This window comes from Myxine glutinosa, chromosome 3 (genome assembly GCF_964187855.1).
Source record: "Myxine glutinosa chromosome 3, kmMyxGlut1.1, whole genome shotgun sequence".
Taxonomy (NCBI): domain Eukaryota; kingdom Metazoa; phylum Chordata; class Myxini; order Myxiniformes; family Myxinidae; genus Myxine; species Myxine glutinosa.
This window is the reverse complement of record NC_136263.1, coordinates 94,396,718-94,412,214: the sequence shown is the minus strand read 5'-3', so window position 1 is coordinate 94,412,214 and position 15,497 is coordinate 94,396,718. Positions and strand designations below refer to the sequence as shown.

The following is a 15,497-nucleotide window of genomic DNA, read 5'->3' as shown; positions in this document are numbered from 1 at the left end:
ACCAATGATTATGTGGTTCCAGTTCTCCCAATCTTTGGCTATAAGCCATGACAATGCCGATCCTGTGGGATTTCCTCCAATCATTGGCTGCAGCACAACACAGGCATCGATCGCTATTGATACGTGCGTTGGGGGCATGCGAGCACGTAGCACGAAGGCAATACGGCGTTTGTTGAATAGCTGGTGTTTTGAATAAATGGACTGAAGAATGAGATTGAAGACATTGTGGAAAATGGTTCCACAGGTGGGGAAAAAAGTGGAACAAATGAGTGGAGAGGAGATTAACTTTTTCTGGATTTTTTGGGTTTCACTAGGAGTGGGTTGCTATCAGACTGCATGCACCCTGCAGAATCCAGGGGGCAGGGAGGGGGGGGGGGGGGGTGACAGAGAACTCAAAGAGCAGACCGTGCAAGACCAGAAAGTAGTTGGAAGAAGACATAGACCACCGACCTGTTTGCGATGTGGAAGTGACAGGCCCATAAATGCAGCTTCATCATGGAAGATTGCAATGATCCTGAAGGGCTTTGTTTTCATGGCATCAAGCTCAGCACAATGTGAAGCAAGAGCACCAGCACAAAGGGGAGAGCAGTACTCAATCACGCTGTGGATGAAGGCCTTGTCGGAGGAATAGAGTTCAGATGTGTCAAGGAAGAACTTTGCATGATGAAGAATGCCCAATCAGAGATTCTTTTGTTCAGATTTGCTTTCTAGGAAATTAAGGCAAGTTGTTTCAGGGGAACTGCCTCTCCGCAGGATTCGGTGTACCATGTGTGAGGATGGTAGGATAATTGAATACGAGATGGGATGAATCTGTGTATGAGAGAGCAGATTTCTGTAGAAGTATTCTCAGATTGAGTTAACATCAAGGGCAGTAGATATGGGAGACCAGTCCTAAAGAGAGATGCTGCTTGCAGTCTCTACCAATCTGCTTTGAGTGAAATGACAGTCAGCCGCATTGAGGCAGCTCTCTGAGAATAGCCAGATAGATGTTGTCTCTTACAAGAATATGATCAGATGAACCAATTGTAGTCGAGGAAAAGCAGGAGACATTTGGGGGAAAGTTAGTCATCACCAGGTCCAAAAGGGAGGATTTTCCATTCGGAGCAATCCGAGTGTGAAAGTTCACAGATTGAGTCAGGCCCATGGAGTCACAGAAGTCTTTTACTGAGGTGCCAGGGCTGGTGAGAGAGGTGCCATCGCCCAACCAATTGACATGGTGACAATTGAAATCGCCACTCACAGGGACAAAAATGTGGCAATATACCACAACAAGGATGTGGTTAAATACGTAAAATTTGACCCTAAAACCCCCACGTTCTCCACTGATGACGCCCATAGGAACAAGATACAGCTATGTGCTTGAATCAGGACGGCAAAATTTTCTCAAAGCTATCTAATTTGTCAACGATATTTGTATCAACTTCATCTTCATCGTTCTGTTCCTCTTCACTGAATGTTGATACCTCTCACCTTGAGAGCATTACATAATAATGTTATACCTAATCCTCAAACCACATCAGTCTCAGAAAGCATTGTTCAGCATGTTTTGCAAAACTTGAAATTATATGTCACCATGTTGAAAATCCGTGTAAACCTTCATGATTTATAACTTAAATATGACGAGTTCAGACATTACTCAACCAGAAAAATGATTAGCAATGTTATACAACTCAGCACTCAATCAACCATTTTGCTGGTGCTGCTGATGCAGTCTCTTGTCAAGTGTGATGCTGGGTGGTGATTTGCTGTTGCCTTGGCAGCAGTCAGGAAGGAGAGGAATTTGTAATTTAGCCAGGGTGCCGGCGATAACTCGTCTCCTCTTCGTAAACGACCCGAGGGATATTTAAGGCCCACCAATGACCAGTCTTGGGTTAACATCCATCTGAGGGATGTCACACCCATTGAGGTATCACCCTGCATGCGAAACGCTGGAGTTACAGTTTATAGCTGGGTCGAGATTCAAACTCAGGCTGGACGGCACAGAGATGAGTGCACATACCTCGACACCATCCTGACAGCTCAACTCAGCACTCAAAAGTTACCAAAATATTTATAATTAACACACACATTAAATTAATTAATTAATTAATGGGAATTGACAATTTGAAAAATATTCAGCATTAAAGTACTCAAACACTGTTTCGCTATCTATTTCTGAGAACTAGCAACAGTACCTGCCCTATGGGCGGGGCTTCAATTGGGAAGCCCAAATGAAAAGGTAAAATATCAGAAATTGAAGGCTTTTTTATTTCAAACGATTCATATAAACATCCGTTGAATCATATCACACGCAAATCATCAAAATCTAAACAGTACATGGCTAAACAGTACATGGACGATCACGTACCACGTATGTCTCGCTCGCTCTCATGTTGTCCCGATAATGATCCTTCTGCAGGTTCACCGACGGAAACCTTGTTACGACTTTTACTTCCTCTAGACAGTCAAGTTCGCTCATCTTTCGGCGCACCGGCACGAGTCGAGAACGGCCCGTGCAGGGGCTGATCCGAGGATCTCATCAAACCGCCCGATCGGTAGTAGCGACGGGCGGTGTGTACAAGGGGCAGAGACTTAATCAACGCGAGCTGATGACTCACGCTTACTGGGAATTCCTCGTTTGTGGGACACTGTCTCAAGCCCCAGTCCCCATCAAGGATGGGGCTCAGTGGTTTACCCGAGCCTGACGGCGAAGGGCAAGATACACGCTGGCCCGTCCAGTGTAGCGCGCGTGCGGCCCCGGACATCGAAGGGCATTAAACGTTCATTAAACATTAAACGGTCATTAAACATTAAACGTTCATTAAAGGATTACGAAACGAAAAACATTAAGAAATTACGTTCACACCGTCACGTCAAACACTACCGTGAACACATACATCATCACAACATCGTCACAATGAGAACATCGTCACAATGAACGTTATGCGAAAGCGAATGTTATGCGGGAGTCCAAATCTAAGAATGCTGGAGACCAAAGCTGAAATTGGGAAAACTAAATAGCCTATTTTACTCCAAGGGTCCCAGGATTACCCACCCAAAATATATTTGCAATCGGTTCAGCAGTTTTTACAGTACCTTCGAACAGACAGACGGACATTTGGTGAATTATAGTAAGATAAGGCATGTGAACTAGGCCAGAACAAGTGGACATCACAACGGACAGTATTTCAGCAGCTGAGCACACTTTTAGTGACCTTCTGCACCATGACTGCTGTGATTAAATTGGATGGGATAGCACACAAACAAGCTGTTCCTGTTCAAGCTATTTCATGGAGGTGTGTCTGACTTGATGAAAATCATCTCAGATATATTAATTGAATAATAGACAGAATGGAGTAACCAGATACTACCACAACATTTATGCCAGTACATCAAGCATTGGCAGACTTGTCAACAACCTCTCAGGAGTAACAATTCAAACTGCTTAAAATTGTCATCATAATGATGTTAAATTAATACAAATTAATTAAGAAACTAGACCTAATTAGATGTCGCGACGTCTAATGATATGCCTCCGCCCCACATTAGTCTTTACTTACTCTAAATTTGACCTAAAACCTCAATAACATTTGACCTCAATATCTAATCTGTACATATGTATTATGGTTCTTGTACTTAGTTTCATTCAAATTCATACCTTGATAATATTTTAACTAACATGATCACGGGTAGGAGGGGAACCAAGACACCAGTATGCTCGCCTCCAGTCCTCGCCTGTTCTGTTCCCCTTCGTTGAATACGTCTCTGAGATTGGCGCCATTAGCGGAGTTATAGCTTTGAACATTATATATCCAGTGCCTTTAGAAAGTATTCACATCCCTTGACTTTTTTCACATTTTGTTGTGCTACAGCCTGAATTTAAAATGGATTAAATTGAGATTTTTTGTTACTGATCTACACATAATGCCCCATAATGTCAAAGTGGACGTTTTTCTTCAGAAATTTTTACAAAATAATTAAAAATAAAAAGCTGAAATGTCTTGAGTCAATAAGTATTCAACCCCTTTGCTATGACACTCTAAATTGAGATCAGGTGCATCCAATTTCATTTCATCATCCTTGAGATGTCTCTACAACTTGATTGGAGTCCATCTGTGCCAAATTCAATTGAATGGACATGATTTAGAAAGAAACACACCTTTTCTATATAAGGTCCCACAGTTGACAGTGCATGTCAAAGCTGGAACTCTACCATGAAGTCCAACGAACTGTCCATAGAACTCCGACATTGAATTGTGAGGAGGCATAGATCTGGGGAAGAGAATAAGTTGAAAAAGAGAAGAGGGAAGGGGAAGGGAATAAGTTGAAGAAGTTGAAAGTTCCCAAGAGCACAGCGTGCTCCATCATTAGGAAATGGAGAGAATATGGAAATACCCAGTCTCTTACTAGAGCTGGCCGTCTGACCAAACTGAGCAATCGGGAAAGAAGGACCTTGGCCAGGGAGGTGAGGAAGAACCCAATGACCACGTGGACAGAACTGCAGAGTTCCTTGGCTGATATGGGAGAACCTGTCAAAAGGACAACAGTCTCGGTAGCCCTTCGCAAATCTAGGCTTTATGGGAGAGTGTCCAGATGGAAGCCAATCCTGAGAAAGAGGCACAAGATAGCACACGCGGAGTTTGCAAAAACACACGTGAAAGACTCAGAGCATGAGGCAAAATATTCTGTTATCTGACGAGATGAAAATTGAACTCTTTGGTCTGAATGCAAAACGCTATGTCTGGCGAAAACCGAGCACACCTTATCACCCATCCAGCACCATGCCTACTGTGAAGCTGGTGGTGGCAGCATCATTCTTTGGGGATGCTTTTCAGTGGCAGGGAGACTTGTAAGGATGGAGGGAACAATGAATGTGGACAAATACAGGCAAATCCTTGAGGAGAACCTGCTTCAAAGTGCAAAAGACCTCAGAGTGCTGCAAAGATTTACATTCCAACAGGACAATGACCCCAAGCATACAACAAAAGCAACACTGGAATGGCTTCAGAACAAGAATGTGAAAGTCCTTGATCATGACTCCCCAGCCAAAGCACAGACTTGAATTCCATTGAAAATCAGTGGAAAGACTTGAAGATTGCTGTTCACTGACTCTCCCCATCCATCTTGACAGAACTTGAGCAAGACGTGCAAATATGATAGACATACCTAAGAAGAATCGAAGCTGCAATCCCTGCCAAAGGCACTTCTACGAAGTATTGACTCAGGGGGGTGAATACTTATGTAAATTAGATATATTTGTATTTCATTTTTAATTATTTTGTAAAAAATTCTGAAGAAAAAAATTCCACTTTGATTGCATGGGGTATTATGTGTAGCTCTGAGAAAAAAAAATCTTAATTTAATCCATTTTTAGCTCACGTGCAACAAAGTTCAGGGGAGCTTATGCGATGGTGCGTCGTCCGTCCGTCAGTAAGTCCGTCTATAAACACTTTCAACTTCTTCTCCGAAACCGCTGAAGGGATTGTGACCAAATTGGCACAAATGCTATATGTTGTGATGTGATTAAAGTCTGTTCACGGCATAAAAAACAAAAATCGGGGTCTTCGGGGGTTTACTGGGGTCAAAGTGGATCCAGGTTTGACCCCCCAAAATAGGAATTTGCTTTTTCCTCTGAAACTACACACACAATTTCGATGAAACATGACCACAACCTTAATCACCCGTGCTGTACCAAACTTTGTTCATGGCATGAAAAAATCTGCCCCTTTGGGGGGTTTGCCCCCCAAAATAGGTATTTGCTTTCTTCTCAGAAACTACACATGCAATTTCGATGAAACTTCACAACAACAACCTTCATCACCTGTGATGTACCATTGTTTGTTCAAGGCATTAGAAAAATTGGGATCTGAGGAGATATACGGGGTTGGGTGATGGGGGGGGGGGGGGGGGGAGGGGGGTTAGGGGTTGCCTCCAATATAGATTTTTTATTGTTTGTTTGTTTAAAGTCTTATGATTATGTTCGTATGATTCTACATGCTGCCCTGTCTTCTAGCAACCACTGAAATTGGTTTAAAATACCTATAGTCAGTGCAGTATACTGTTTATTCTACCTGTTTAATTCAGGCTGTAACACAACAAAACGTGAAAAATGGAAAGGGGTTTGAATACTTTCTGAAGGCACTGTACATTCAAAGCTGTGTGAGATGGATTTTAGTGTTCAAAGTAAATTAGCATTGATCATACTAAAATTCGGCAATTTTATGTCTGTATTAATGTATCTCTGTCTGTCTATCTGTCTGCATGCGTGCATGCATGTATGCATGAACTTTATAGAATCAAAAACAGCTTGGCTGATCTTCCACCAAATTTTGCTGGAGGTGCCTGGTGTTGGGCTAGCGGCTAGGGTGCCAGCTTAGGATCCAAGGGATCCTGGGTTCGAATCCCGGTCGATCGCTGAATTAACGCCAGGGGGGTTGACTCAGCCTGTCATCCTTCCGAGGTCGGCTAATTGAGTACCAGTTCACTGGTAATTCCCTGCTTGTTGTAAAAGGCGACAAAAAGGGTTGGCGGCAGGAAGGGCATCCGGCCGTAAAACATTGCTTCAAAAAGGGGACCAAAAACAACAACAACCACGGTCCCCGAAAAAGGCCAACCCCCGCTTTGCGGGGAAAAATGGCCTTTAAACGGTGGTTTTACCCAGGGCCAAGTAATGAGTACAAATTTTCTCGGCTTGCAAATTTCACTTGTACACATGGAATTGGGCAAATGGTTTAACTACTGACCCCTGCCGGAGGGAGTGGGTATTACTATTATACCAAAAGCACCAGCAGTCAAATGATTCATGAAACCTTGAACATTCCAATGATACAAAAAGCCCATCAGAATCATGAATTTCTATTATACTGATAAAAGAGAAAGCTGTTGCAAAAGGAAATTATAAAATATCTGCCAACCTCCCAATGGAATTATTTATTTCATGATCATCTCCTTGTAACTGAGCACAACCTCAAATCCAAGTTGTTTGTGAACAGGACGAATGAGCTAAATGATTACACTCAGTGAGTGGTGAACTCAAGGCAATGGCAAGACTCTTGAAAGCAAACAAAATTATTCAAGCAAGGGCAGACAGGCCACGAGGGACAATCTCCAGCGGTACGTTCCAACAATCTTGCCTGGGGCAGCAGTTGTGCCAGATATGGGGCAGCAAAAACCACCTCTGGCACTCGAGCTCCAGGGACACCAAGAACAGCGATTGTTGCTCGAGGCCAAAGGGAGTTGAAATACGCATTATTATTATTATTTAATATTTTTTTCTTCATCTTGCGTTTCAATACAAACAATACCGAGCAAGCCAACAGGAGCAATTGCCTGAGAGCAGTTTACATTATGGATCGAGTCACATAATGGCCTGGCCTTGGGAAGATCTGCGCACACACACACACACACACACATCACAAGGAAACAGCACAATCATAAACAATGACGCCACAAAAACAAGTAAAGTTTTTCAGGTGCCTTTGTTTCACACAATTCTGAAAGTCTGCTGTAAATAAACTCTCAGGGTTAAGAATTGAAAACAAAGGAGGGCTAGAAGCAGAAATGAGGTCATGTTCCGCTGAATTCAGCAATTACGCACAGGTTATAGCTGTCATGGATGGCAACGGAGGAACGGTGGTGCTGCAGAAACATCACATGAACAGCCTATAATTATTTTTCATCTACATTTAAACCTGCATCCCTTTTTTTTCTCCCGACTTTGAATGAACAAACCTGATGAAAATGCTGGTTACTGCAATATACAGAGGATATGCATCATAAAATGAGGATCCCTTGCAAAAATGGTATTAATGCCACATTAAACAGGTGGTGTTACAACCAAATGCCTTTAAAACGAAGGTGTTTTATTACCTCTGCCACTGAAGGTATAGGTTATGTTTCCACTACTGTCTGATTGTGTGCATGATATCTCAAAAAGTTGTGGACAGATTCGGATGAAATTTGGTGGACTAGTTGCTTGTGTGACAAGGATGAATTGATTCGATTTCGGTGAAGATCCGCATCGGGATACTACAATTTTCCAAGTGATTCTTCACTATCGAGAGATAGGGCCAAAAACGATAAAGTCTAAGGAGGTTTACCGGGGTCAAAGTGGATCCAGGTTTGATCCCCCAAAATAGGAATTTGCTTTTTCCACTGAAACTACACACATTATTTCGATGAAACTTGACCACAACCTTTTGAGATTGAATCTCAAAAATTGTGGACGAGCTATGACAAAACTTGGGGGATGAGTTGGTTAGGTGACAAGAAAAATCTGATTCAATTTTGTTTGAGGTCCGAATCCAGATCCGGCCTACCAGTGAGATACAAAAAGGTAAACTAATCAGTCTGGCAGAGGTATGCGCTCTACCGAGTACCCTTCAAGCTTTCTGTTTTTACAATGCCGTTGTTCGAAAAAATAACAACTCCAGATAGCTCCAAGGCACAAAGCTCTGTCCTTTTCAAACCCACTTGAGCGAGACCAGAGCATCCTCTTCCACTCTTCTGAAACAGGAGCCTAATGGCTGTCAGCTGGCCCAGTAAGAATAGATGCATCGCCAACTCTACATTGTGAGAGCCTAAAGGCACTCGCTAAATCCCAAACAGGCCAAGACGCTGCCCACTTTCAGCACCCACCCTCATTCTCAACAGAAGGGGAGAGAAAGGAAGATAAAGATACATCTCTAGCAATACATGTTGCCACTCTGCCCATATGTCGTGCCAATGAGGGTGTGGTTTGAGGTGGGGCACGGAGCCTCAACGAATAAACCACCAATATGTTAATTGCCGGGTCCTGAAAGCAGACTTTACTGCTGTTCTTTGTTCTCCCCTCTGCAATACTGTTCTCCCCTCTGGAATACTGTTCCCCCCTCTGGGCCGGTGCTCCTGCCTCACACCTAGCTCGTCTTCACGCTGTTGAAACCAAAGCGTTCAGAATCATTGGAATCTCCCGCGATGAAGCTAACTCCGTGGGCCTTTCACTCACTCACCGCAGGCAGGTTGGTGGTCTTTCTGTCTTCTACCGACTCCTCTCCGGCCTTGCTCCCCCAGCTCTCTCTGTGCTCTGTCCCCCAAATATTCCTACAGGTCGCACAAGATCTGCCTGCAACCCTCTTATGATTAAACTGCCAAAATCAAGACTCTCTATTCTCACCTTAACTCTTTCATTCCGCTTTTCTCCCGCCTCTGCAACAAACTCCCTCACTCTATTCAATCCCACTGCTCCCTCCAGGTCTTTAAAACAGCTGCTCACCACAATTTATTATCTTCCCCGATCTAAAACCTTGGTCTTTTCTACCACCATTAATGCACCCCAGATACACTTTTTTGAAATACCGACTTCTTTCCTTTAAGTCCTAGCAGGGTCCATTTGTTTTTACCTCTACCACTCCTCCCTTCCCATGCCTCCTACCCCCAATCCCTCTCCCTCCCACAGATCTTCCGTTGTCCCTGTTCTCTACTGTTGTACTTGTGTGCTTCCCTCTCTCTCCCCAATTTGTCTCCCGCTCCCTTTATCATATGTTTTGTGTCAGTTTGTTTTTTTGTGATTAATGTTAGCTCTTACACGAGCCTCGATCTTGTATCCCAAAAAAAAACAAAAAACAAAAAACAAAAAACTGCAAATTCCCCTTTGAGGCCGCCATACAAAGGCTATAACTGGCTGGGATGTAAAGCTGGCCATTCCGTCCACATTTGAGTCGTTGGTGTAATGGTTAGTGCATCTGTTCTGAGTCTGGAAGGTTGGCAGTGAGTGCGGTGAGAAGGAGGCACCATTGTTGTAGCGTGGCTGATACCCAGAGTGCCCTGGTAAGTGACAGCACATCCCCAAAGTTCAGTTGCTATGTTTATCTCATCTAACAGTCCTGTTTTGTGTCTCATGTATTCATCTGTATGGCCCGGTGTGTGAGACGTGTGTGTCACAGCTCCAATATTAGCCTTAGATCCTATAAATGAAAAATCCTACAGCATCCCTTGAAAGGAGTAGGTTGTATGCCACTACCTGGACTATACATTAAATGGGATGTGCAGGTTAATTATAAAGGGATGTAGATGTTCAGGTAGATTATGTCAATCGCAATAATGGGGTTCATACTCTGATTTAAAAAAAAATGATTGGGGTGTGCATATGGCAGAGGTGCAATACAGTCGTGGCCAAAAATATTGACACCCTTGCACTTTTTTCAAATAACTCACAATTTTCTCTAAAAATATGTTGAAATTGACAAAAGTATTTGAACTCCACAATTCTTTATTTCACTGTTAATATTACAGAACCTTTGTTTTTGATTCAGAACTTAATATATCCTTTTAAATCAGAAATTAAAAAGAAATGGCCTTGACAAAATGGTTGACACCCTAGACTTAATATTTGGTAGCACGGCCTATGGAAAAATAACTGCAGTCAAGCGCTTCCTATAGCCATGAATGAGCTTCCCACACCTCTCTACTGGAAGTTTGGCCCACTCTTCTTGTGCAAACTGTTCCAGTTCTATGTTTTGAAGGGTCCCAACTGCGGTTTTCAGATCTCCTCACAGGTGTTCAATGGGATTTAGATTTGGACTCGTTGCTTTGTTCAGGTGTGTTTTGGAAAACTCCAGTCAGGCTTTCTTATGTCACTCTCTCAGCAGTGGGTTCATCCTGGGTCTACTACCATAGAACCCCCTTTTATTGAGTTGGCGACGGATGGTGCGAGTTGAAACTGTCATACCTTGTGTCAGAAGGTCAGCTTGAATCTGTTTGGCAGTTTATCGAGGTGCTTTCTCCACCATTCAAACGATCATTCGCTGCAATCTTCATTGAAGTTTTCTCTTGCAGCCACGTCCAGGGAGGTTGACTACAGTGCCATGGGCTGTAAACTTCCTGATAACATTGTGTATGGTGGACACAGGAACATCAAGGTCTCTAGAGATGGACTAGTAGCCTTTACATTGTCCATGCTTGGCTACAATCTTGTGTCTGACCTCCTCAGACAATTCTCTGGTTTTCTTTCTTTTGTCCATGCTCATTGCGGTACACACAGTGACACAAAACAGCAGAATGACTCCCATTTCTCCATTCAAACTGGTTAAATGAGTGATTTTTATATTGCAGGCACCTGCAACTCACCACAGGTGAATTCACTTCCAAAGTAAAGGAGAATCACCTGCTTGAAATCTAATTATTTCCAACAACTTCTAAAAGGTGCCAATAATATTGTCCGGGCCATTTTAGAATTTCTGTGTGGAATCAGCTAAGATTTAGTGATTTTTTTCAGGTTTTTAAAAATTTTGTTCCACTGCAAACCAAAGAAATACATATGTTGATACCAAAATATTTTCTTATTTCAACAATTTTCGGGAAGAAATGGTGCATTATTTGAAAAACGTGCAAGGGTGCCAATATTTTTGCCCACAAATGTGTGTGTATATATATATATATATATATATATAATCACTCTATAGTGCCTGAGTGTTTGTAGCTATGTAATTTAGGTAAATGTAAATTATCCCCGATTAGTGTGTGTTCAGTATCAAATGTAAATTTTCCTTAGTCGGTGTAGGGAAGTGATTTAGGCACCCACAAAAAAAAAGAGGGAAAAAATTCCAAATTGATGCCGGGCAATGCAAAGTACTCCTGCTATTGTTTAATAAAGGGATTTAGAGGATGTGAAATAAAGGTGAAGACTTCAACGTTGCCTTTCAACAGTAAAGCAAACATATGTTTCACCCTTGAACGGCGGTTGTACCATGAACCTCCTGCAGATTCGCACTCATTTTACAATGTGACGTCAAATGTCTGTGACGTCACTGCAGCATTATGCACAGTTAAAATCTTGTTAAATTACAATCCTGAAAATGTGCTGAAATCTTCACATATCATCCTGGCCAATGAAATTCATCTTGGACTGTAGATTATACAATGAGTAAGTAAGAGGGAAAGGCTCCACACTGCAAACCACAGCTGTTGCGAAAAATAACCTCCTTTCTACTAAAAAGCCATTTGCAGTGTGACCTGCAGACAGTGGATGCGCTATTCGAGACATGTGCCGAGTTGGACACTCCCAGTACAAACCTCTATCTGAACGGTACACGTCGACGCACAAGCGTGCCAGTGAAAGCTGCGGGAGGTTTTAGCCGGAGCCACGGCCATACCCGGCGTCTCGAGGCCCAGATAAAACCCTGCTCTACGAAACCCAAGCTACACCCACCCTCCCAACACCAACAATCACAACATGACTGACTGTTTTTTTTGTAAAAATCTGAGTTCTATTTCACTTCCTGTTAGGAGAAAAAAAAAGCTTCCTAAGCAAGCATCACATTGCATGAAGATGTGAAAAAGCCAGCATTTATAACCATAAACAGAGGCTTCATACATCATGAAAGCTGCGGTACAAAACAAGACGTGAGAAGGCACTGTGGAAGGAAGGGAGGGTGGGGTGGATTGGAAATAGGAAGTATGAGGGGTGTGAATGCCAAAATTACACCGCAATGTTCAACCCCCCCTCCCGCCTGTCCAGTGCCATTGGTCATTAAGGTATAGTGTAAACTCGTCTAATGGTGCCACCTCGATGTGCTGCTGCGATTCCATTAAATGTTTTCCGGTAGGAAATAAAAGTGCGTAGGAGATTGCTCCCCAACTCGCGTGAAAGCTCCTTCCCCAGTGTTCATTAAACGTGCAAAGTGCAGCATTTCAAATGACATAAAATGGCATTTAGGTTGGAGGGTGGGATGTGAAAGAAGGGAGTAGTGGAGGAGAGTGATCATGTTTAGAGATGACGCTGTGCTGTGAACATGGTGTGAACAATTCAAACGATATTCAAATCAAACCTTCAAAATGGAAACTAGAAAGACCAATCAGAGATTTCAGAGCCTTACACCAAGACTTGTTTTGTATGGTGATTCTGTGTTATTAAATTAATAATTGAGGTAAATAATACGTACTTGTATGTAATTAATAGACGTACTCACGTTCCAATTTTACATATTTAATAGACATATGTTCCACTAGTATGTACTTGATAAAAGTATTGTTGCGTGACTACCCTGTCGTGAACAAAGCAGGGTGCCACAGATGACCAAACGAGCTTAACACTCCGAGGCGTTCAATTCAATATGACGGTATTCATTATACGCGCGGGGAGGAAGAGACCGAAAAGCGCTTACCTTCACGGATCCCACCGGCAGTCTTTACACCTGGATAAATTAACTCAAACAACGTGAAAGTAAACCGTACAAAAATACCGGTTTTATTAAAGAAAATGCCGGTAGCAAAATAAAACTCGGCAAAATCAAACTATGATTCCTAAATGGAGTGCTCCCAAACAGACCCGAATACAGACAAAGGGAAATATAATTGAAAAATAAATAGGTGTGATTTTGTGGAACTTATCTCAAATCGGCTCGTGTATCTCGTCAGGAATTGTCAAAGATCGTCTGAGGCCTTGGCAGGAAACGCACGTTCGTTGGCACGCAGCGCGTGGGCGGGAAAAAACCAGGCCTCCGTGCACAGTTCACTTTTCCAGCCGCGCTTATTTCATCGTCCTCACGCGGGAAACCGCAGCTCTCAGTCTGCGGGACTTTCTCCTCACGAACACTAGCAAGATGTCCTCTTCACAACCACTAGTAAGATCTCTGAACACGACCCTATGCGGTGGTGCCCAAAATCAGAAGGGACGAGAAGATGTCAGCACATGACTATTCACGATGAGATCCACAACGAGAAGGACCAAAAGGACATCGATGCCGAGAGAGATAAAATGTCGACCGTTCACCAACAATGTCCAAAACGAGAAGAAACGAGAAGCTGTCGGTACATGACCGTTCACTTACAAAGTCCAGAACGAGAAGGCGCAAGAGAAGAAAATATCGGCCAGAGCATTCTTTTATTGTCCAGGCTCTGACGTCATCTCAACACGTCATCCCTGCCTGCTCCAACCAGTGCGTGCCACCTCTTAGTAGTCCACCTCTGCTCGGCGAACCTAACCAATCTCGTGCTCTGCGGGGCGTGGCCTCTCGGACCTGCCGCTTGTATTCTCACCCATGCTAATGTTAGGCCGAGAAAAATATATTTCCAGTCTCTGGTCAGCGCGCGCATCTATTTTGACCCTGCGGCCTGCGCGTCAACAATTTTTTTCTTTTCTTCAAATTTCCAACGGTACCTACGGCGCGCGCCGTAGGTACCGTTGATCCCCTGTTTTCAACAACGGCGTGCGCCTGTTGTTGCCGGGCCGGCGCGCTATCTCGGGAAATATGGGCCTGTGAGGGTCGCCATCCTCGCGTGTCGCCTATTACGTGGTATCGACGTTCGCGCACGGTTCTCCCCTACACAACTGCGTTTAGTTTGTCCAAATCCAACCAGCCGTTCCAAAGATATGAGTAGTTTTGTGTGCCGTGCCGTCATGAATCCAATCGGCTGGATATTGTCATTTATTGAAACGAAGACGTTCTTTGTCTGGTTCGTGTGAAGCAACCAGAAGAACTAGAGCACTGCGGATGGTCTCGTTAGTTAGGCCTGGATCCTATCTCGTTTGTCATGAAGTTGTAAGTGTCTGTGATAATCTGGTGGACTGGGAGAAGAGATCGTGGGAGACCATCGGCCTGTTAGACCACTTGCGCATGCGCAGTGTTGATGCGTTCGACGCATTGGAATGTTTGACGGTACGGCGAGGCGATCTCGAGAACGAAATGGCAGTCTATAATATGCTTGAAGAACTTAATGATTTTCAGAATAAATACATTTTAAAATAACTTAAGCTTGAGTTCATTATTTACAAAAAGGCCTACCTGTCCCATTGGCTGTCTTTAATTTCTCTCTGGACGGCGCCACGGCAGATGAGGACGACCGCAAGGCATGAGGACACAAAAAACAACACCTTTATATGTGCAATCCATGCTTTTCAAAAAAAAGAAAATAAAAAAAAACCGCATCGCCGCATCAATTCTGGAACTTTGGTCTGACCAGAGACCAGCAATATATTTTTTCGGCCTTATCAGCGGTAGCGCTTGATGCCTGATTTCTAGTTAGTTTTTATATTTAGTGCCATTAAATGCGCGATTCTGGCTCTATGTGTGGATGCCGTGTCAAAAGGAACAAAGGAATATATAACAGAGGCAACTTACACACAGGGGATCAATTTACCCATAATCCCTCACTAATTAACAAGCCCCACCCCTCTGATGGGGATGAAGATACAGGCTTACCCGACATCCGGTGTACACAAATTTCCTACTTATGATAAATCAAGGTTTCTTCTTCTTCACGACAGTCGGAGCACACTGACCTATACAATCTACCTGAACTAAGGTATCCCTACCCCCCACAAACATAACAGTATTCATGCTCCAATACTACCTAATTGATACACGTATTCACATTTCAATTGTATGTAATTAATAGATGTACTCACATTCAATTTTAATTATTTAATAGACATCGTCCCAATATTATGTAATTAATAGACTACATACTCACGTTCCAACAGCGCAGAATCAATAGACGCACTGAGACGTACTTATGTTCCAACATTACAGAATTAATAG

At 43.2% G+C, this 15,497-nt stretch overlaps 1 protein-coding gene across 1 annotated transcript in view; it reads right to left on the bottom strand.

Annotated features, from left to right (window-relative positions):
* Positions 1 to 15,497, bottom strand: part of LOC137423369 (beta-1,3-N-acetylglucosaminyltransferase radical fringe) — a 131,420-nt gene that overhangs the window by 80,466 nt on the left and 35,457 nt on the right. The gene's annotated exons all lie outside the window — the stretch shown is intronic.